This window comes from Schistocerca serialis, chromosome 11 (genome assembly GCF_023864345.2).
Source record: "Schistocerca serialis cubense isolate TAMUIC-IGC-003099 chromosome 11, iqSchSeri2.2, whole genome shotgun sequence".
NCBI lineage: Eukaryota > Metazoa > Arthropoda > Insecta > Orthoptera > Acrididae > Schistocerca > Schistocerca serialis.
The window spans coordinates 23,436,307-23,457,441 of NC_064648.1; positions in this window are offsets into that span (position 1 = coordinate 23,436,307).

The window sequence follows — 21,135 nt, forward strand, 5'->3', positions numbered from 1 at the left end:
GTGAAGCTTTGGAATCTTAAACTGGACTCACAGGAGAGGTTCAAATCATAGAAAGTTAGAGTGTCAGTCCTCTTGTACTTAAGTCTGCATTGTGCCTTTTGTATTAAATTCGGATGCAATTTCTGTGTTTCATCGTCAATAAGAAGGTCTGAGGTATACAGTAAACCTGAAGTGATGCATCGGGAACTAAAACTGAACTCACAGGAGAGGTTCACATCATAGAAAGTTAGAGTGTCAGTCCTCTTGTACTTAAGTCGGCATTGTGCCTTTTGTATTAAATTCGGATGCAATATCTGTGTTTCATCGTCAGTACGATGGTCCAAGGGATACAGTAAACCTGAAGTGAAGCATAGGAAACTAAAACTGGATTCATAGGAGAGGTTCAAATCATGGAAAGTTAGAGTGTCAGTCCTCTTGCACTTAAAACGCCATTGTGCCTTCTGTATTAAATTCGGATGCAATTTCTGTGTTTCATCGTCAATAAGAAGGTCCAAGGTATACAGTAAACCCTAAGTGAAACATCGGAATCTAAAACTGGACTCACAGGAGAGGTTCAAATCATAGAAAGTTAGAGTGTCAGTCCACTTGTACTTAAGTCGGCATTGTGCCTTTTGTATTAAATTCGGATGCAATTTCTGTGTTTCATCGTTCCTATGAAGGTCCAAGGGATACAGTAAACCTTAAGTGAAGCATCGGAAACTAAAACTGGGCTCACAGGAGAGGTTAAAATCATAGAAAATTAGGGTTTCAGTCCTCTTCTACTTAAGTAGGCATTGTGCCTTTTAAATTAAATTCGGATGCAATTTTTGTGTTTCATCGTCAATAAGAAGGTCCAAGGGATACAGTAAACCTGAAGTGAAGCATCGGAATCTCAAACTGGACTCACCGGAGAGGATAAAATCATAGAAAGTTAGAGTGTCAGACCTCTTGTCCTTAAGTCGGCATTGTGCCTTTTCTATTAAATTCAGTTGGAATTTCTGTGTTTCATCGTCAATAAGAAGGTCCAAGGGATACAGTAAACCTGAAGTGAAGCATCGGAAACTAAAACTGGACTCACAGGAGAGGTTCAAATCATAGAAAGTTAGAGTGTCAGTCCTCTTGTACTTAAGTGGGTATTGTGCCTTTTGTATTAAATTCAGATGGAATTTCTGTGTTTCATCGTCAATAAGGAGGTCCAAGGGAATCAGTAAGCCTGAAGTGAAGCATCGAAATCGAAATCTGGACTCACAGGAGAGGTTCAAATCATAGGAAGGTAGAGTGTCAGTCCTCTTGTACTTAAGTCTGCATTGTGGCTTTTGTATTAAATTCGGATGAAATTTCTGTGTTAAATCGTCAATGAGCAGGTCTAAGGTATATAGTACACCTGAAATTAAGCATCGGAACCTAAAACTGGACTCACAGGAGAGGTTCAAATCATAGAAAGTTAGAGTGTCAGTCCCCGTGTACTTCAGTCGACATTGTGACTTTTGTATTAAATTCGGATGCAATTTCTGTGTTTCATCGTCAATAAGAAGCTCCAAGGTATACAGTAAACCTGAAGTGATGCATCGGAATCTAAAACTGGACTCACAGGAGAGGTTCAAATCATAGAAAGATAGCGTGTCTGTCCCCTTGTACTTAAGTCGGCATTGTGCCTTTTATATTAAATTCAGATGGAATTTCTGTGTTTCATCGTCAATAAGAAGGTCCAAGGTATACAGTAAACATGAAGTGAAGCATCGAAATCTTAAACTGGACTCACAGGAGGGCTTCAAACCATAGAAAGTTATAGTGTCAGTCCTCTTGTACTTAAGTCGGCATTTTGCCTTTTGTATTAAATTCGGATGCAATATCTGTGCTTCATCGTCAATAAGAAGGTCAAGGGATACAGTAAACCTGAAGTGAAGGATCGGAATCAGAAACTGGACTCACAGGAGAGGTTAAATCATGGATAGTTAGAGTGTCAGTCCTCTTGTACTTAAGTCGGCATTGTGCCTTTTGTATTAAATTCGGATGCAATTTTTGTGTTTCATCCTCAATAAGAAGGTCCAAGGTATACAGTAAACCCTAAGTGAAGCATCGGAATCTAAAACTTGACTCACAGGAGATGTTCAAATCATAGAAAGTTAGAGTGTCAGTCCTCTTCTACTTAAGTCGGCATTGTGCCTGTTGTATTAAATTCGGATGCAATTTCTGTGATTCATCGACAATAAGGAGGTCCAAGGGATACAGTAAACCTGAAGTGAAGCATCGGAAACTAAAACTGGACTCAGCGGAGAGGTTCAAATCATAGAAAGTTAGAATTTCAGTCCTCTTGTACCTAAGTCGCCATTGTGCCTTTTGTATTAAATTCGGATGCAATTTCTGTGTTTCATCGTCAATAAGAAAGTCCAAAGTAAACAGTAAACCTGAAGTGAAGCATCGGAAACTTAAACTGGACTCACAGGAGAGGTTCAAATCATAGAAAGTTAGAATTTCTGTCCTCTTGTACCTAAGTCGCCATTGTGTCTTTTGTATTAAATTCGGATGCAATTTCTGTGTTTCATCGTCAATAAGAAAGTCCAAAGTAAACAGTAAACCTGAAGTGAAGCATCGGAAACTAAAACTGGACTCACAGGAGAGGTTCAAATCATAGATAGTTAGAGTGTCAGTCCTCTTGTAATTAAGACAGCATTGTGCCTTTTGTATTAAATTCGGATGCAATTTCTGTGTTTCATCGTCAATAAGAAGGTCCAAGGGATATAGTAAACCTGAAGTGGAGCATCGGAAACTAAAATTGGACTCACAGGAGAGGTTCAAATCATAGAAGGTTAGAATGTCAGTCCTCTTGTACTTAGGTCGGCATTGTGCCTTTTGTATTAAGTTCGGATGCAATTTCTGTGTTTCATCGTCAATAAGAAGGTCCAAGGGATACAGTAAACCTGAAGTGAAGCATCGGAAACTAAAACTGGACTCACAGGAGAGGTTCAAATCATAGAAAGTCAGAGTGTCAGTCCTCTTGTACTTAAGTGGGTATTGTGCCTTTTGTATTAAATTCAGATGGAATTTCTGTGTTTCATCGTCAATAAGGAGGTCCAAGGGAATCAGTAAGCCTGAAGTGAAGCATCGAAATCGAAATCTGGACTCACAGGAGAGGTTCAAATCATAGGAAGGTAGAGTGTCAGTCCTCTTGTACTTAAGTCTGCATTGTGGCTTTTGTATTAAATTCGGATGAAATTTCTGTGTTAAATCGTCAATGAGCAGGTCTAAGGTATATAGTACACCTGAAATTAAGCATCGGAACCTAAAACTGGACTCACAGGAGAGGTTCAAATCATAGAAAGTTAGAGTGTCAGTCCCCGTGTACTTCAGTCGACATTGTGACTTTTGTATTAAATTCGGATGCAATTTCTGTGTTTCATCGTCAATAAGAAGCTCCAAGGTATACAGTAAACCTGAAGTGATGCATCGGAATCTAAAACTGTACTCACAGGAGAGGTTCAAATCATAGAAAGATAGCGTGTCTGTCCCCTTGTACTTAAGTCGGCATTGTGCCTTTTATATTAAATTCAGATGGAATTTCTGTGTTTCATCGTCAATAAGAAGGTCCAAGGTATACAGTAAACATGAAGTGAAGCATCGAAATCTTAAACTGGACTCACAGGAGGGCTTCAAACCATAGAAAGTTATAGTGTCAGTCCTCTTGTACTTAAGTCGGCATTTTGCCTTTTGTATTAAATTCGGATGCAATATCTGTGCTTCATCGTCAATAAGAAGGTCAAGGGATACAGTAAACCTGAAGTGAAGGATCGGAATCAGAAACTGGACTCACAGGAGAGGTTAAATCATGGATAGTTAGAGTGTCAGTCCTCTTGTACTTAAGTCGGCATTGTGCCTTTTGTATTAAATTCGGATGCAATTTTTGTGTTTCATCCTCAATAAGAAGGTCCAAGGTATACAGTAAACCCTAAGTGAAGCATCGGAATCTAAAACTTGACTCACAGGAGATGTTCAAATCATAGAAAGTTAGAGTGTCAGTCCTCTTCTACTTAAGTCGGCATTGTGCCTGTTGTATTAAATTCGGATGCAATTTCTGTGATTCATCGACAATAAGGAGGTCCAAGGGATACAGTAAACCTGAAGTGAAGCATCGGAAACTAAAACTGGACTCAGCGGAGAGGTTCAAATCATAGAAAGTTAGAATTTCAGTCCTCTTGTACCTAAGTCGCCATTGTGCCTTTTGTATTAAATTCGGATGCAATTTCTGTGTTTCATCGTCAATAAGAAAGTCCAAAGTAAACAGTAAACCTGAAGTGAAGCATCGGAAACTTAAACTGGACTCACAGGAGAGGTTCAAATCATAGAAAGTTAGAATTTCTGTCCTCTTGTACCTAAGTCGCCATTGTGTCTTTTGTATTAAATTCGGATGCAATTTCTGTGTTTCATCGTCAATAAGAAAGTCCAAAGTAAACAGTAAACCTGAAGTGAAGCATCGGAAACTAAAACTGGACTCACAGGAGAGGTTCAAATCATAGATAGTTAGAGTGTCAGTCCTCTTGTAATTAAGACAGCATTGTGCCTTTTGTATTAAATTCGGATGCAATTTCTGTGTTTCATCGTCAATAAGAAGGTCCAAGGGATATAGTAAACCTGAAGTGGAGCATCGGAAACTAAAATTGGACTCACAGGAGAGGTTCAAATCATAGAAGGTTAGAATGTCAGTCCTCTTGTACTTAGGTCGGCATTGTGCCTTTTGTATTAAGTTCGGATGCAATTTCTGTGTTTCATCGTCAATAAGAAGGTCCAAGGAATACAGTAAACCTGAAGTGAAGCATCGGAATTTAAAACTAGACTCACAGGAGAGGTACAAATCATAGAAAGTTGGAGTAACAGTCCTCTTGTACTTAAGTCGGCATTGTGCCTTTTGTATTACATTCGGATGCAATTTCTGTGCTACATCGTCAATTAGAAGGTCCAAGGTATAAAGTAAACCTGAAGTGAAGCATCGGAATCTTAAACTGGACTCACAGGAGAGGTTCAAATCATATAAAAGTTAGAATGTCAGTTCTCTTGTACTTAAGTCGGCATTGTGCCTTTTGTAATAAATTCGGATGCAATTCTGTGTTTCATTGTCAATAAGAAGGTCCAAGGGATATAGCAAACCAGAAGTGAAGCATCGGAAACTAAAATTGGACTCACAGGAGAGGTTCAAATCATTGAAAGTTAGAATGTCAGTCATCTTGTACTTAAGTCGGCATTGTGCCTTTTGTATTAAATTCGGATGCAATTTCTTTGTTTCATCGTCAATATGAAGGTCCAAGGAATACAGTAAACCTGAAGTGATGCATCGGAATCTAAAACTGGACTCACAGGAAGGTTTCAAATCATAGAAAATTAGAGTGTCAGTCCTCTTGTACTTAAGTCGGCATTGTGCCATTTGTATTAAATTCAGAAGGAATTGCTGTGTTTCATCGTCAATAAGAAGGTCCAAGGGATACAGTAAACCAGAAGCGAAGCATCGGAATCTAAAACTGGACTCTCAGGAAGGGTTCAAATCATAGAAAGGTAGAGTGTCAGTCCTCTTGTACTTAAGTCGGCATTGTGCCTTTTGTATTAATTTCAGATTGAATTTCTGTGTTCCATCGTCAATAAGAAGGTCCAAGGTATACAGTAAACCAGAAGTGAAGCATCGGAATCTAAAACTGGTCTCACAGGAGAGGTTCAAATCATAGAAAGGTAGCGTGTCTGTCCTGTTGTACTTAAGTCGGCATTGTGCCTTTTGTATTAAATTCAGATGGAATTTCTGTGTTTCATCATCAATAAGAAGTTCCAAGGTATACAGTAAACCTGAAGTGAAGCATCGAACTCTTAAACTGGACTCACAAGAGGGGTTCAAATCATAGAAAGTTAGAGTGTCAGTCCTCTTGTACTTAAGTCGGCATTTTGCCTTTTGTATTAAATTCGGATGCAATTGCTGTGCTTCATCGTCAATATGAAGGTCAAGGGATACAGTAAACCTGAAGTGAAGGATCGGAATCAAAAACTGGACTCACAGGAGAGGTTCAAATCATGGAACGTTAGAGTGTCAGTCCTCTTGTACTTAAGTCGGCATTGTGCCTTTTGTATTAAATTCCGATGCAATTTCTGTGTTTCATCGTCAATAAGGAGGTCCAAGGGATACAGTAAACCTGAAGTGAAGCATCTGAAACTAAAACTGGACTCACAGGAGAGGTTCAAATCATAGAAAGTTAGAGTTTCAGTCCTCTTGTACCTAAGTCGGCATTGTGCCTTTTGTATTACATTCGAATGCAATTTCTGTGTTTCATCGTCAATAAGAAGGTCCAAGGTATACAGTAAACCTAAAGTGAAGCATCGGAATCTAAAACAAGACTGACAGGAGAGGTTCAAATCAAAGAAAGATAGCGTGTCTGACCTCTTGTACTTAAGTCGGCATTGTGACTTTTGTATTAAATTCGAATGCAATTTCTGTGTTTCATCGTCAATAAGAAGGTCCAAGCTTTACAGTAAACCTGAAGTGAAGCATCGGAACCTAAAACTAGACTGACAGGAGAGGTTCAAATCAAAGAAAGATAGCGTGTCTGACCTCTTGTACTTAAGTCGGCATTGTGCCTTTTGTATTAAATTCAGATGGAATTTCTGAGTTTCATCGTCAATAAGAAGGTCCAAGGTATACTGTAAATCTGAAGTGAAGCATCGGAATCTAAAACTGGACTCACAGGAGGGGATCAAATCATAGAAAGTTAGAGTGTCAGTCCTCTTGTACTTAAGTCAGCATTGTGCCTTTTGTATCAAATTCGGATGCAATTTCTGTGCTTCGTCGTCAATAAGAATGTCAAGGGATACAGTAAACCTGAAGTGAAGCATCGGAAACTAAAACTGGACTCACAGGAGAGGTTCAAATCATGGAAAGTTATAGTGTCAGTCCTCTTGTACTTAAGTCGGCATTGGGCCTTTTGTATTAAATTCGGATGCAATTTCTCTGTTTCATCGTCAATAAGAAGGTCCAAGGTATACAGCAAACCCTAAGTGAAGCATCGGAATCTTAAACTGGACTCACAGGAGGGGTTCAAATCATAGAAAGTTAGAGTGTCGGTCATCTTGTATTTAAGTCGGCATTGTGCTTTTTGTATTAATTTCGGATGCAATTTCTGTGATTCAGCATCACTAAGAAGGTCCAAGGGATACAGTAAACCTGAAGTGAAGCATCGGAAACTAAAACTGGGCTCACTGGAGAGGTTCAAATCATAGAAAATTAGAGTGTCAGTCCTCATGTACTTAAGTCAGCATTGTGCCTTTTGTATTAAATTCGGATGCTATTTCTGTGTTTCATCATCAATAAGAAGGTCCAAGGCATACAGTAAACCTGAAGTGAAGTATCGGAATCTAAAACTGGACTCACAAGAGAGGTTCAAATCATAGAAAGTTAGAGTGTCAGGATTCTTGTCCTTAAGTCGGCTTTGTACCTTTTGTATTAAATTCAGATGGAATTTCTGTCTTTCATCGTCAATAAGAAGGTCCAAGGGATACAGTAAACCTCAAGTGAAGCATCGGAATCGCAAAATGGACTCACAGGAGTGGTTCTAATCATAGAAGGTTAGAATGTCAGTCCTCTAGTATATAAGTCGGCATTTTGCCTTTTGTATTAAATTCGGATGCAATTTCTGTGCTTCATCGTCAATATGAAGGTCACGGGATACAGTAAACCTGAAGTGAAGGATCGGAAACAAAAACTGGACTCACAGGAGAGGTTCAAATCATGGAACGTTAGAGTGTCAGTCCTCTTGTACTTAAGTCGGCATTGTGCCTTTTGTATTAAATTCGGATGCTATTTCTGTGTTTCATCGTCAATAAGAAGGTCCAAGGTATTCAGTTAACCCTAAGTGAAGCATCGGAATCTAAAACTGGACTCACAGGAGAGGTTCAAATCATAGAAAGTTAGAGTGTCAGTCCTCTTGTACTTAAGTCGGCATTGGGCCTTTTGTATTAAATTCGGATGCAATTTCTCTGTTTCATCGTCAATAAGAAGGTCCAAGGTATACAGCAAACCCTAAGTGAAGCATCGGAATCTTAAACTGGACTCACAGGAGGGGTTCAAATCATAGAAAGTTAGAGTGTCGGTCATCTTGTATTTAAGTCGGCATTGTGCTTTTTGTATTAATTTCGGATGCAATTTCTGTGATTCAGCATCACTAAGAAGGTCCAAGGGATACAGTAAACCTGAAGTGAAGCATCGGAAACTAAAACTGGGCTCACTGGAGAGGTTCAAATCATAGAAAATTAGAGTGTCAGTCCTCATGTACTTAAGTCAGCATTGTGCCTTTTGTATTAAATTCGGATGCTATTTCTGTGTTTCATCATCAATAAGAAGGTCCAAGGCATACAGTAAACCTGAAGTGAAGTATCGGAATCTAAAACTGGACTCACAAGAGAGGTTCAAATCATAGAAAGTTAGAGTGTCAGGATTCTTGTCCTTAAGTCGGCTTTGTACCTTTTGTATTAAATTCAGATGGAATTTCTGTCTTTCATCGTCAATAAGAAGGTCCAAGGGATACAGTAAACCTCAAGTGAAGCATCGGAATCGCAAAATGGACTCACAGGAGTGGTTCTAATCATAGAAGGTTAGAATGTCAGTCCTCTTGTATATAAGTCGGCATTTTGCCTTTTGTATTAAATTCGGATGCAATTTCTGTGCTTCATCGTCAATATGAAGGTCACGGGATACAGTAAACCTGAAGTGAAGGATCGGAAACAAAAACTGGACTCACAGGAGAGGTTCAAATCATGGAACGTTAGAGTGTCAGTCCTCTTGTACTTAAGTCGGCATTGTGCCTTTTGTATTAAATTCGGATGCTATTTCTGTGTTTCATCGTCAATAAGAAGGTCCAAAGTATTCAGTTAACCCTAAGTGAAGCATCGGAATCTAAAACTGGACTCACAGGAGAGGTTCAAATCATAGAAAGTTAGAGTGTCAGTCCTCTTGTACTTAAGTCGGCATTGTGCCTTTTGTATTAAATTCCGATTCAATTTCTGTGTTTCATCGTCAATAAGGAGGTCCAAGGGATACAGTAAACCTGAAGTGAAGCATCTGAAACTAAAACTGGACTCACAGGAGAGGTTCAAATCATAGAAAGTTAGAGTTTCAGTCTTCTTGTACCTAAGTCGGCATTGTGCCTTTTGTATTAAAATCGGATGCAATTTCTGTGTTACATCGTCAATAAGAAAGTCCAAGGTAAACAGTAAACCTGAAGTGATGCATCGGAAACTAAAACTGGACTCACAGGAGAGGTTCAAATCATAGAAAGTTAGAGTGTCCGTCCTCTTGTACTTAAGTCGGCATTGTGCCTTTTGTAATAAATTCAGAAGGAATTGCTGTGTTTCATCGTCAATAAGAAGGTCCAAGGGATACAGTAAACCAGAAGCGAAGCATCGGAATCTAAAACTGGACTCTCAGGAAGGGTTCAAATCATAGAAAGGTAGAGTGTCAGGCCTCTTGTACTTAAGTCAGCATTGTGCCTTTTGTATCAAATTCGGATGCAATTTCTGTGCTTCATCGTCAATAAGAATGTCAAGGGATACAGTAAACCTGAAGTGAAGCATCGGAATCTAAAACTGGACTCACAGGAGAGGTTCAAATCATGGACAGTTAGAGTGTCAGTCCTCTTGTACTTAAGTCGGCATTGTGCCTTTTGTATTAATTTCGGATGCAATTTCTGTGTTTCAGCATCACTAAGAAGGTCCAAGGGATACAGTAAACCTGAAGTGATGCATCGGAAACTAAAACTGGGCTCACTGGAGAGGTTCAAATCATAGAAAATTAGAATGTCAGTCCTCATGTACTTAAGTCAGCATTGTGCCTTTTGTATTAAATTCGGATGCTATTTCTGTGTTTCATCATCAATAAGAAGGTTCAAGGGATACAGTAAACCTGAAGTGAAGCATACGGAATCTTAAACTGGACTCACAAGAGGGGTTCAAATCATAGAAAGTTAGAGTTTCAGTCCTCTTGTACTTAAATCGGCATTTTGCCTTTTGTATTAAATTCGGATGCAATTGCTGTGCTTCATCGTCAATATGAAGGTCAAGGGATACAGTAAACCTGAAGTGAAGGATCGGAATCAAAAACTGGACTCACAGGAGAGGTTCAAATCATGGAACGTTAGAGTGTCAGTCCTCTTGTACTTAAGTCGGCATTGTGCCTTTTGTATTAAATTCCGATGCAATTCCTGTGTTTCATCGTCAATAAGGAGGTCCAAGGGATACAGTAAACCTGAAGTGAAGCATCTGAAACTAAAACTGGACTCACAGGAGAGGTTCAAATCATAGAAAGTTAGAGTTTCAGTCCACTTGTACCTAAGTCGGCATTGTGCCTTTTGTATTACATTCGAATGCAATTTCTGTGTTTCATCGTCAATAAGAAGGTCCAAGGTATACAGTAAACATGAAGTGAAGCATCGGAAGCTAAAACTAGACTGACAGGAGAGGTTCCAATCAAAGAAAGATAGCGTGTCTGTCCTCTTGTACTTAAGTCGGCATTGTGACTTTTGTATTAAATTCGAATGCAATTTCTGTGTTTCATCGTCAATAAGAAGGTCCAAGGTATACAGTAAACCTGAAGTGAAGCATCGGAACCTAAAACTAGACTGACAGGAGAGGTTCAAATCAAAGAAAGATAGCGTGTCTGACCTCTTGTACTTAAGTCAGCATTGTGCCTTTTGTATTAAATTCAGATGGAATTTCTGAGTTTCATCGTCAATAAGAAGGTCCAAGGTATACAGTAAATCTGAAGTGAAGCATCGGAATCTAAAACTGGACTCACAGGAGGGGTTCAAATCATAGAAAGTTAGAGTGTCAGTCCTCTTGTACTTAAGTCAGCATTGTGCCTTTTGTATCAAATTCGGATGCAATTTCTGTGCTTCATCGTCAACAAGAATGTCAAGGGATACAGTAAACCTGAAGTGAAGCATCGGAATCTAAAACTGGACTCACAGGAGAGGTTCAAATCATGGAAAGTTAGAGTTTCAGTCCTCTTGTATTTAAGTCGGCATTTTGCCTTTTGTATTAAATTCGGATGCAATTTCTGTGCATCATCGTCAATATGAAGGTCACGGGATACAGTAAACCTGAAGTGAAGGATCGGAATCAAAAACTGGACTCACAGGAGAGGTTCAAATCATGGAACGTTAGAGTGTCAGTCCTCTTGTACTTAAGTCGGCATTGTGCCTTTTGTATTAAATTCGGATGCAATTTCTCTGTTTCATCGTCAATAAGAAGGTCCAAGGAATACAGTAAACCCTAAGTGAAGCATCGGAATCTTAAACTGGACTCACAGGAGAGGCTCAAATCATAGAAAGTTAGAGTGTCAGTCCTCTTGCATTTAAGTCGGCATTGTGCCTTTTGTATTAATTTCGGATGCAATTTCTGTGTTTCAGCATCACTAAGAAGGTCCAAGGGATACAGTAAACCTGAAGTGAAGCATCGGAAACTAAAACTGGGCTCACTGGAGAGGTTCAAATCAAAGAAAATTAGAGTGTCAGTCCTCATGTACTTAAGTCAGCATTGTGCCTTTTGTATTAAATTCGGATGCTATTTCTGTCTTTCATGATCAATAAGAAGGTCCAAGGGATACAGTAAACCTGAAGTGAAGCATCGGAATCTAAAACTGGACTCACAGGAGAGGTTCAAATCATAGAAAGTTAGAGTGTTAGGATTCTTGTCCTTAAGTCGGCTTTGTACCTTTTGTATTAAATTCAGATGGAATTTCTGTCTTTCATCGTCAATAAGAAGGTCCAAGGGATACAGTAAACCTCAAGTGAAGCATCGGAGTCGCAAAATGGACTCACAGGAGTGGTTCAAATCATAGAAAGTTAGAGTGTCAAACCTCTTGTATTTAAGTCGGCATTTTGCCTTTTGTATTGAATTCGGATGCAATTTCTGTGCATCATCGTCAATATGAAGGTCGCGGGATACAGTAAACCTCAAGTGAAGGATCGGAATCAAAAACTGGACTCACAGGAGAGGTTCAAATCATGGAACGTTAGAGTGTCAGTCCTCTTGTACTTAAGTCGGCATTGTGCCTTTTGTATTAAATTCGGATGCTATTTCTGTGTTTCATCGTCAATAAGAAGGTCCAAGGTATACAGTTAACCCTAAGTGAAGCATCGGAATCTAAAACTGGACTCACAGGAGAGGTTCAAATCATAGAAAGTTAGTGTGTCAGTCCTCTTGTACTTAAGTCGGCATTGTGCCTTTTGTATTAAATTCGGATGCAATTTCTGTGTTTCATCGTCAATAAGGAGGTCCAAGGGATACAGTAAACCTGAAGTGAAGCATCTGAAACTAAAACTGGACTCACAGGAGAGGTTCAAATCATAGAAAGTTAGAGTTTCAGCCCTCTTGTACCTAAGTCGGCATTGTGCCTTTTGTATTAAAATCGGATGCAATTTCTGTGTTACATCGTCAATAAGAAAGTCCAAGGTAAACAGTAAACCTGAAGTGATGCATCGGAAACTAAAACTTGACTCACAGGAGAGGATCAAATCATACAAAGTTAGAGTGTCAGTCCTCTTGTACTTAGGTCGGCATTCTGCCTTTTGTATTACATTCGAATGCAATTTCTGTGTTTCATCGTCAATAAGAAGGTCCAAGGTATACAGTAAACCTGAAGTGAAGCATCGGAATCTAAAACTAGACTGACAGAAGAGGTTCAAATAAAAGAAAGATAGCGTGTCTGACCTCTTGTACTTAAGTCGGCATTGTGACTTTTGTATTAAATTCGAATGCAATTTCTGAGTTTCATCGTCAATAAGAAGGTCCAAGGTATACAGTAATCCTGAAGTGAAGCATCGGAACCTAAAACTAGACTGACAGGAGAGGTTCAAATCAAAGAAAGATAGCGTGTCTGACCTCTTGTACTTAAGTCGGCATTGTGCCTTTTGTATTAAATTCAGATGGAATTTCTGAGTTTCATCGTCAATAAGAAGGTCCAAGGTATACAGTAAATCTGAAGTGAAGCATCGGAATCTAAAACTGGACTCACAGGAGGGGATCAAATCATAGAAAGTTAGAGTGTCAGTCCTCTTGTATTTAAGTCGGCATTGTGCATTTTGTATTAATTTCGGATGCAATTTCTGGGTTTCAGCATCACTAAGAAGGTCCAAGGGATACAGTAAACCTGAAGTGAAGCATCGGAAACTAAAACTGGGCTCACTGGAGAGGTTCAAATCATAGAAAATTAGAGTGTCAGTCCTCATGTACATAAGTCAGCATTGTGCCTTTTGTATTAAATTTGGATGCTATTTCTGTGTTTCATCATCAATAAGAAGATCCAAGGGATACAGTAAACCTCAAGTGAAGCATCGGAATCGCAAAATGGACTCACAGGAGTGGTTCAAATTATAGAAAGTTAGAGTGTCAGTCCTCTGGTACATAGGGCGGCATTGTGCCTTTTGTATTAAATTCGGATGCAATTTCAGTGCTTCATCGTCAATAAGAAGGTCCAAGGAATACAGTAAACCTGAAGTGAAGCATCGGAATCTAAAACTGGACTCACAGGAAGGGTTCAAATCATAGAAAGTTAGAGTGTCAGTCCTCTTGTACTTAAGTCGTTATTGTGCCTTTTGTATTAAATTCAGAAGGAATTGCTGTGTTTCATCGTCAATAAGAGGGTCCAAGGGATACAGTAAACCAGTAGTGGAGCATCGGAATCTAAAGCTGGACTCACAGGAGAGTTTCAAATCATAGAGAGTTAGAGTGTCAGTCCTCTTGTACATAAGTCGGCATTGTGCCTTTTGTATTACATTCGGATGCAATTTCTGTGCTACATCGTCAGTAAGAAGGTCCAAGGTATACAGTACTCCTGAAGTGAAGCATCGGAATCTAAAACTGGACTCACACGAGAGATTCAAATCATAGAAAGTTAGAGTGTCGGCCCCCTTGTACTTAAGACGCCATTGTGACTTTTGTATTAAATTCGATTGCAATTTCTGTGTTTCATAGTCAATAAGAAGGTATAAGGTATACAGTAAACCTGAAGTGAAGCATCGGAATCTAAAACTAGACTGACAGGAGAGGTTCAAATCAAAGAAAGATAGAGTGTCTGACCTCTTGTACTTAAGTCGGCATTGTGCCTTTTGTATTAAATTCAGATGGAATTTCTAAGTTTCATCGTCTATAAGAAGGTCCAAGGTATACAGTAAACCTGAAGTGAAGCATCAGAATCTAAAACTGGACTCACAGGAGGGGATCAAATCATAGAAAGTTAGAGTGTCAGTCCTCTTGTACTTAAGACGGCATTGTGCCTTTTGTATCAAATTCGGATGCAATTTCTGTGCTTCATCGTCAATAAGAATGTCAAGGGATACAGTAAACCTGAAGTGAAGCATCGGAATCTAATACTGAACTCACAGGAGAGGTTCAAATCATGGATAGTTAGAGTGTCAGTCCTCTTGTACTCAAGTCGGCATTGTGCCTTTTGTGTTAAATTCGGATGCAATTTCTCTGTTTCATCGTCAATAAGAAGGTCCAAGGTATACAGTAAACCCTAAGTGAAGCATCGGAATCTTAAACTGGACTCAGAGGAGAGGTTCAAGTCATAGAAAATTAGAGTGTCAGTCCTAATGTACTTAAGTGAGCATTGTGCCTTTTGTATTAAATTCGGATGCTATTTCTGTGTTTCATCATCAATAAGAAGGTCCAAGGGATACAGTATACCTGAAGTGAAGCAGCGGAATCTAAAACTGGACTCACAGGAGAGGTTCAAATCATAGAAAGTTAGAGTGTCAGGTCTCTTGTCCTTAAGTCGGCTTTGTACCTTTTGTATTAAACTCAGATGGAATTTCTGTCTTTCATCGTCAATAAGAAGGTCCAAGGGATACAGTAGACCTCAAGTGAAGCATCGGAATCGCAAAATGGACTCACAGGAGTGGTTCAAATCATAGAAAGTTAGAGTGTCAGTCCTCTTGTACTTAAGTCGGCATTGTGCCTTTTGTATTAAATTCGGATGCAATTTCTGTGTTTCAGCATCACTAAGAAGGTCCAAGGGATACAGTAAACCTGAAGTGAAGCATCGGAAACTAAAACTGGGCTCACTGGAGAGGTTCAAATCATAGAAAATTAGAGTGTCAGTCCTAATGTACTTAAGTGAGCATTGTGCCTTTTGTATTAAATTCGGATGCTATTTCTGTGTTTCATCATCAATAAGAAGGTCCAAGGGATACAGTAAACCTGAAGTGAGGCATCGGAATCTAAAACTGGACTCACAGGAGAGGTTCAAATCATAGAAAGTTAGAGTGTCAGGTCTCTTGTCCTTAAGTCGGCTTTGTACCTTTTGTATTAAATTCAGATGGAATTTCTGTCTTTCATCGTCAATAAGAAGGTCCAAGGGATACAGTAAACCTCAAGTGAAGCATCGGAATCGCAAAATGGACTCACAGGAGTGGTTCAAATCATAGAAAGTTAGAGTGTCAGTCCTCTTGTACATAGGGCGGCATTGTGCCTTTTGTATTAATTTCGGATGCAATTTCAGTGTTTCATCGTCAATAAGAAGGTCCAAGCGAAACAGTAAACCTGAAGTGAAGCATAGGAAACTAAAACTGGACTCACAGGGGAGGTTCAAATCACAGAAAGTTAGAGTGTCAGTCCTCTTGTACATAAGTCGGCATTGTGCCTTTTGTATTAAATTCAGATGGAATTTCTGAGTTTCATCGTCAATAAGAAGGTCCAGGGTATACAGTAAATCTGAAGTGAAGCATCGGAATCTAAAACTGGACTCACAGGAGGGGATCAAATCATAGAAAGTTAGAGTGTCAGTCCTCTTGTACTTAAGTCAGCATTGTGCCTTTTGTATCAAATTCGGATGCAATTTCTTTGCTTCATCGTCAATAAGAATGTCAAGGGATACAGTAAACCTGAAGTGAAGCATCGGAATCTAAGACTGGACTCACAGGAGAGGTTCATATCATGGAAAGTTAGAGTGTCAGTCCTCTTGTACTTAAGTCGGCATTGTGCCTTTTGTATTAAATTCGGATGCAATTTCTCTGTTTCATCGTCAATAAGAAGGTCCAAGGTATACAGTAAACACTATGTGAAGCATCGGAATCTTAAACTGGACTCACAGGAGAGGTTCAAATCATAGAAAGTTTGAGTGTCAGTCCTCTGGTATTTAAGTCGGCATTGTGCCTTTTGTATTAATTTCGGATGCAATTTCTGTGTTTCAGCATCACTAAGAAGGTCCAAGGGATACAGTAAACCTGATGCGAAGCATCGGAAACTAAAACTGGGCTCACTGGAGAGGTTCAAATCATAGAAAATTAGAGTGTCAGTCCTCATGTACTTAAGTCAGCATTGTGCCTTTTGTATTAAATTCGGATGCTATTTCTGTGTTTCATCATCAATAAGAAGGTCCAAGGGATACAGTAAACCTGAAGTGAAGCATCGGAATCTATAACTGGACTCACAGGAGAGGTTCAAATCATAGAAAGTTAGAGTGTCAGGATTCTTGTCCTTAAGTCGGCTTTGTACCTTATGTATAAAATTCAGATGGAATTTCTGTCTTTCATCGTCAATAAGAAGGTCCAAGGGATACAGTAAACCTCAAGTGAAGCATCGGAATCGCAAAATGGACTCACAGGAGTGGTTCAAATTATAGAAAGTTAGTGTCAGTCCTCTTGTACATAGGGCGGCATTGTGCCTTTTGTATTAAATTCGAATGTAATTTCAGTGTTTCATCGTCAATAAGAAGGTCCAATTAATACAGTAAACCTGAAGTGAAGCATCGGAATCTAAAACTGGACTCACAGGAAGAGTTCAAATCATAGAAAGTTAGAGTGTCAGTCCTCTTGTACTTAAGTCGTTATTGTGCCTTTTGTATTAAATTCAGAAGGAATTGCTGTGTTTCATCGTCAAAAAGAAGGTCCAAGGGATACAGTAAACCAGAAGTGAAGCATCGGAATCTAAAACTAGACTCACAGGAGAGTTTCAAATCATAGAAAGTTAGTGTGTCAGTCCCCTTGTACTTAAGTCGGCATTGTGCATTTTGTATTAAATTCGGATGCAATTTCTGTGTTTCATCGTCAATAAGAAGGTCCAAGGGATATAGTAAACCTGAAGTGAAGCATCGGAAACTAAAATTGGACTCACAGGAGAGGTTTAAATCATAGAAATTTAGAATGTCAGTCCTCTTGGACTTAAGTCGGCATTGTGCCTTTTGTATTAAATTCGGATGCAATTTCTGTGTTTCATCGTCAATAAGAAGGTCCAAGGAATACAGGAAACCTGAAGTGAAGGATCGGAATCTAAAACTGGACCCACAGGAAGGGTTCAAATCATAGAAAGATGGAGTGTCAGTACTCTTGTACTTAAGTCGTTATTGTGAATTTTATATTAAATTCAGAAGGAATTGCTGTGTTTCATCGTCAATAAGAAGGTCCAAGGGATACAGTAAACCAGAAGTGAAGCATCGTAATCTAAAACTGGACTCACAGGAGAGTTTCAAATCACAGAAAGTTAGAGTGTCAGTCCCCTTGTACTTAAGTCGACATTGTGCATTTTGTATTAAATTCGGATGCAATTTCTGTGTTTCATCGTCAATAAGAAGGTCCAAGGGATATAGTAAACCTGAAGTGAAGCATCGGAAACTAAAATTGGACTCACAGGAGAGGTTTAAATCATAGAAATTTAGAATGTCAGTCCTCTTGTACTTAAGTCGGCATTGTGCCTTTTTTTATTACATTCGGATGCAATTTCTGTGCTACATCGTCAGTAAGAAGGTCCAAGGTATACAGTACTCCTGAAGTGAAGCATCGGAATCTTAAACTGGACTCACACGAGAGATTCAAATCATAGAAAGTTAGAGTGTCGGTCCCCTTGTACTTAAATCGCCATTGTGACTTTTGTATTAAATTCGAATGCAATTTCTGTGTTTCATCGTCAATAAGAAGGTCCAAGGGATACAGTAAACCTGAAGTGAAGCATCGGAAACTAAAACTGGGCTCACTGGAGAGGTTCAAATCATAGAAAATTAGAGTGTCAGTCCTCTTGTACTTAAGTCAGCATTGTGCCTTTTGTATTAAATTTGGATGCTATTTCTGTGTTTCATCATCAATAAGAAGGTCCAAGGGATACAGTAAACCTCAAGAGAAGCATCGGAATCGCAAAATGGACTCACAGGAGTGGTTCAAATTATAGAAAGTTAGGGTGTCAGTCCTCTGGTACATAGGGCGGCATTGTGCCTTTTGTATTAAATTCGGATGCAATTTCAGTGTTTCATCGCCAATAAGAAGGTCCAAGGAATACAGTAAACCTGAAGTGAAGCATCGGAATCTAAAACTGGACTCACAGGAAGGGTTCAAATCATAGAAAGTTAGAGTGTCAGTCCTCTTGTACTTAAGTCGTTATTGTGCCTTTTGTATTAAATTCAGAAGGAATTGCTGTGTTTCATCGTCAATAAGAGGGTCCAAGGGATACAGTAAACCAGAAGTGAAGCATCGGAATCTAAATCTGGACTCACAGGAGAGTTTCAAATCACAGAAAGTTAGAGTGTCAGTCCTCTTGTACCTAAGTCGTTATTGTGCCTTTTGTATTAAATTCAGAAGGAATTGCTGTGTTTCATCGTCAATAAGAATGTCAAGGGATACAGTAAACCTGAAGTGAAGCATCGGAATCTAATACTGAACTCACAGGAGAGGTTCAAATCATGGAAAGTTAGAGTGTCAGTCCTCTTGTACTAAAGTCGGCATTGTGCCTTTTGTGTTAAATTCGGATGCAATTTCTCTGTTTCATCGTCAATAAGAAGGTCCAAGGTATACAGTAAACCCTAAGTGAAGCATCGGAATCTTAAACTGGACTCACAGGAGAGGTTCAAATCATAGAAAATTAGAGTGTCAGTCCTAATGTACTTAAGTGAGCATTGTGCCTTTTGTATTAAATTCGGATGCTATTTCTGTGTTTCATCATCAATAAGAAGGTCCAAGGGATACAGTAAACCTGAAGTGAAGCAGCGGAATCTAAAACTGGACTCACAGGAGAGGTTCAAATCATAGAAAGTTAGAGTGTCAGGTCTCTTGTCCTTAAGTCGGCTTTGTACCTTTTGTATTAAATTCAGATGGAATTTCTGTCTTTCATCGTCAATAAGAAGGTCCAAGGGATACAGTAAACCTCAAGTGAAGCATCGGAATCGCAAAATGGACTCACAGGAGTGGTTCAAATCATAGAAAGTTAGAGTGTCAGTCCTCTTGTACTTAAGTCGGCATTGTGCCTTTTGTATTAAATTCGGATGCAATTTCTGTGTTTCGGCATCACTAAGAAGATCCAAGGGATACAGTAAACCTGAAGTGAAGCATCGGAAACTAAAACTGGGCTCACTGGAGAGGTTCAAAACATAGAAAATTAGAGTGTCAGTCCTAATGTACTTAAGTGAGCATTGTGCCTTTTGTATTAAATTCGGATGCTATTTCTGTGTTTCATCATCAATAAGAAGGTCCAAGGGATACAGTAAACCTGAAGTGAGGCATCGGAATCTAAAACTGGACTCACAGGAGAGGTTCAAATCATAGAAAGTTAGAGTGTCAGGTCTCTTGTCCTTAAGTCGGCTTTGTACCTTTTGTATTAAATTCAGATGAAATTTCTGTCTTTCATCGTCAATACGAAGGTCCAAGGGATACAGTAAACCTCAAGTGAAGCATCGGAATCGCAAAATGGACTCACAGGAGTGGTTCAAATCATAAAAAAATTAGAGTGTCAGTCCTCTTGTACATAGGGCGGCATTGTGCATTTTGTATTAAATTCGGATGCAATTTCAGTGTTTCATCGTCAATAAGAAGGTCCAAGCGAAACAGTAAACCTGAAGTGAAGCATAGGAAACTAAAACTGGACTCACAGGAGAGGTTCAAATCACAGAAAGTTAGAGTGTCAGTCCTCTTGTACTTAAGTCGGCATTGTGCCTTTTGTATTAAATTCAGATGGAATTTCTGAGTTTCATCATCAATAAGAAGGTCCAGGGTATACAGTAAATCTGAAGTGAAGCATCGGAATCTAAAACTGGACTCACAGGAGGGGATCAAATCATAGAAAGTTAGAGTGTCAGTCCTCTTGTACTTAAGTCAGCATTGTGCCTTTTGTATCAAATTCGGATGCAATTTCTTTGCTTCATCGTCAATAAGAATGTCAAGGGATACAGTAAACCTGAAGTGAAGCATCGGAATCTAAGACTGGACTCACAGGAGAGGTTCAAATCATGGAAAGTTAGAGTGTCAGTCCTCTTGTACTTAAGTCGGCATTGTGCCTTTTGCATTAAATTCGGATGCAATTTCTCTGTTTCATCGTCAATAAGAAGGTCCAAGGTATACAGTAAACACTATGTGAAGCATCGGAATCTTAAACTGGACTCACAGGAGAGGTTCAAATCATAGAAAGTTAGAGTGTCAGTCCTCTGGTATTTAAGTCGGCATTGTGCCTTTTGTATTAATTTCGGATGCAATTTCTGTGTTTCAGCATCACTAAGAAGGTCCAAGGGATACAGTAAACCTGAAGCGAAGCATCGGAAACTAAAACTGGGCTCACTGGAGAGGTTCAAATCATAGAAAATTAGAGTGTCAGTCCTCATGTACTTAAGTCAGCATTGTGCCTTTTGTATTAAATTCGGATGCTATTTCTGTGTTTCATTATCAATAAGAAGGTCCAAGGGATACAGTAAACCTGAAGTGAAGCATCGGAATCTAAAACTGGACTCACAGGAGAGGTTCAAATCATGGAAAGTTAGAGTGTCAGGATTCTTGTCCTTAAGTCGGCTTTGTACCTTATGTATTAAATTCAGATGGAATTTCTGTCTTTCATCGTCAATAAGAGGGTCCAAGGGATACAGTAAACTTCAAGTGAAGCATCTGAATCGCAAAATGGACTCACAGGAGTGGTTCAAATTATAGAAAGTTTGAGTGGCAGTCCTCTTGTACATAGGGCGGCATTGTGCCTTTTGTATTAAATTCGAATGTAATTTCAGTGTTTCATCGTCAATAAGAAGTTCCAATTAATACAGTAAACCTGAAGTGAAGCATCGGAATCTAAAACTGGACTCACAGGAAGGGTTTAAATCATATAAAGATGGAGTGTCAGTCCTCTTGTACTTAAGTCGTTATTGTGCCTTTTGTATTACATTCAGAAGGA